Raw genomic sequence first — 3,380 nt, 5'->3', positions numbered from 1 at the left:
CTACACAGCTGATCCGGCCTTGGACTGACCAAAGCTTGGAGAAGAATAGGTTGGACAGCTGATGGGCTCTTAACCGGACTAGCCTGAACAGTTCATGCGCGGGCCAACAAAGATCGGGATAGAAGAGCAGATGTCCTCACTCTGGAGATAAAACTAGTGAGATGTCTCACATTGGAATAACCTAGCGAGATGTTCACTATTGGAGGATACAAACTAGAGGATGATGATTTCTCACTCTGAGAAAAACTAGTGAGATTGGCCTCACTCTGGATATAAAACTAGTGAGATGTCTCACTTGGAGATAAAACTAGTGAGATGTCTCACTCTGGAGAATAAAACTAGAGAGATGTCTCACATCTGGAGATAAAACTAGAGAGGTGTTACTCACTCTGGAGTATAAACTAGTGATAGAGTTCACATGTGAGATAAAACCTAGGAGATTCTCACTCTGGGATAAACCTAGTGAGATTCTCACCTGGAGTAAAACTAGCGAGATGTCTCACTCTGGAGATAAACCTGAGGACCCTAAACAAACAGAGTTGAAAACAAGGATCAGCAGCAATGTCCAGCGTAGCCTACCACAAAAAGGGTGTTTTTGAAAATGAAACCATGAACCTATCTCGGTACTAACCTCAAATAACAGTTATGGGCGCTGAACATGAAGAATAGGCGCTTATGGCCCAAATACCTATGAAAGAAGGCCATGCGCGAGTCAATCCCACGGTCGTGCTGTCTAGAATAATCACTACAGCCCCAAAGGTGGATTAATCCGCCACTGAAATAGTCACCAATGCACTATTTCCTCTTGTTTTTGATTGAAATTCCAGTTACCAGCTGTTTTGAGCAACTTTTCTAGCATTTAAACTACACATGTGTTTGAACTGTGCTCCCCCAGTGCTTATAGACGGTGTTTTTGGTATTTTCCTATGTGTTACACAGGAAAAGTACAGTACAAACACACACGCTTTCAGCTTGGAAATGAGAGAATGTTTCCTGTGGTTTGTTCTGCATTTAGAGCTGATGGAGTTTCGCTGTAGCGTGGCAGATACTTCATCATTTCCCTCCTCCTCCTCCCTCCTCCTCTCCCTCTTTCATCGCTCCCTGTCCTGTAAATGGACAGATTAATGGACGTAATTAACCATCAGCCCATCTTCACTCGGCTAATGCACCCACTTCCTGTCTGGCGATGGACAGATGAGGAACGGGAATAAAAACACAAACCCGAGAGAGAGAGAGATAGAGAGAGAGAGAGAGAGAGCGAGAGAGAGAGAGAGACACTGGAGGGAAGGATGTAGTTTCCGTTGGATTTGATTGCACGTGTGTGTTTGTGGTTGAGAGAAGAGAGAGAGATATAGAGTGGGAGGGGGGATGGGCGAGGGGACAGAAAAAAAAGTGAAAGAGGGATAATGGGTGAGGAGACCTAGGGAGGATGCAGAGAGAGAGAGAGAGAGAGAGAGAGAGAGGAGAGAGAGAGGGGAATCTGTCTCTGACATTGATGGTTGCTGGATAACAAGCTGATATATGTAGTGTGTGTGTGTGTGTGTGCGTGCATGTGTGTGTGTGCGTGCATGTGTGTGGTGCATTCATCTCCCTAGATGAAACCACATGCAAACATACATGTATTTGGGTACACACACACACACACACACACACACACACACACACACACACACACTCAACCTTTTATCTGCTGATTGCTCACGTTGAGAGCTGAAGTAATTGCTGCACAAACAGACAAACACAGACACACACACACACACACACACACACACACACACACACACACACACACACACACAACACACACACGCGCATGCACACAAACAAGAGAGGAAGAGAGGCGGAGCATCAGTGAGGTTTTCTATCCCAGCTCTTAATCAGCCACCGGTTTGATTTCCAGATAAAAATGGTAAAAACAGCTCGGATGCTGCAGTCACGCGTGTTTTAACATGTTAGAAAAAACGAAAACCAATTTAGGGACATGGTTTAAATGGAAGTAAATGGAAGTGGACTGTTTTAATTTGCCTTTTGATGCTTTTGACTTTTTGGATTTAAGATTTTTTTTGCATTTTTGTTTGGATTCTCATTCAATGCTTTCAAAGGGTAATTTTTTTTTTTTTTTTTGCATTTTTCCAATAGTTCTTGAGTTTGCAACGTTGTCTTTATGCTTTTGAGACGTATTTATTTTCAAACTTTGACATTTTCTACGACATTTTGTTGTGTGTGTGTAGTGTGGTGTGTGGGGGGGGGGGGTCCTTTAAAATGAGGGACAAGTCATGAGTTTTTTGGGAAAACTCATTTTTTGATTATTTTGAGTTTCTTTACCGATTAGGTGGCCACTACTCAAATTTCACAGTAACTTAAAACCTATAGTTTTTACATTTATGTCTTAGGACATAACAAACCAGTGAAACGTTAATCATCCAAACCTCACCCTTACTACCTAAAGCTGTAAATTAACTAAAAATCACGAGGAGTGTCAAAAATAGAACCATCGAGTCGGACAGTGATGTGAAAGTTTGTGACTTATTTTTTAAATATTTATTTTTTTTGTTTGAATCTGTGCAAATTAGGCTTTGAAAGATGGGAAAGGAAACAGAAAAAAGGGAAAAAAAAGGACGTAGAGTGAAGAGAAGACTTTTCCTTTGATGTGAATTGATGACATAGTTTTACTTTTACTTCAAAGATGGAGAGAAAGAGAGAGAGATAAGAGAGAAGAGAATGAGGAGGTTGTGTGTCCTCAGTGCATTTGGCCTGGCGGCTAGGATCGCCTACGACATTTTTGTGTGTGTGTGTGTGTGTGTGTGTGGGGGGGGGGGTCCTTTAAAAATGAGCGGACAAGTCATGAGTTTTTTGGGAAAACTCATATTTTTTGATTATTTTGAGTTTCTTACCGATTAGGTGGCCACTACTCAAAATTTCACAGTAACTTAAAACCTTATAGTTTTAACATTTATGTCTTATTTGGACATAACAAACCAGTGAAACTTTAATACATCAAAACCTCACCCTTACTACCTAAAGCTGTAACTTAACTAAAAATCACGAGGATGTCAAAAAATAGAAATCCATCGAGTCGGCATGATGTGAAAGTTTGTGACTTATTTTTTAAATATTTATTTTTTTGTTTGAATCTGTGCAAATTTAGGCTTTGAAAGATGGGAAAGGAAACAGAAAAAAGGGAAATAAAAAGGACGTAGAGTGAAGAGAAGACTTTTCCTTTGATGTGAAATTGATGACATAGTTTTACTTTTACTTCAAAGATGGAGAGAAAGAGAGAAAGAGAGAAAGAGAATGAGGAGTTTGTGTGTCCTCAGTGAAGCGCATCGCCTCCATCTGTCTCCTCCCTCCATGCCTCTCTCTCTCTCTCTCTCTCTCTC

General features: G+C 41.0%; 1 protein-coding gene across 1 annotated transcript in view; it reads left to right on the top strand.

Annotated features, from left to right (window-relative positions):
• The window catches only part of LOC116691910 (protocadherin-9-like), a gene marked incomplete at its 5' end in the record, with an annotated part of 176,470 nt that overhangs the window by 8,475 nt on the left and 164,615 nt on the right, over positions 1-3,380 (top strand). The window lies entirely within an intron of this gene.

Source organism: Etheostoma spectabile, chromosome 7 (assembly GCF_008692095.1).
Source record: "Etheostoma spectabile isolate EspeVRDwgs_2016 chromosome 7, UIUC_Espe_1.0, whole genome shotgun sequence".
NCBI lineage: Eukaryota > Metazoa > Chordata > Actinopteri > Perciformes > Percidae > Etheostoma > Etheostoma spectabile.
This window is presented reverse-complemented; position numbering and strand designations above follow the sequence as displayed.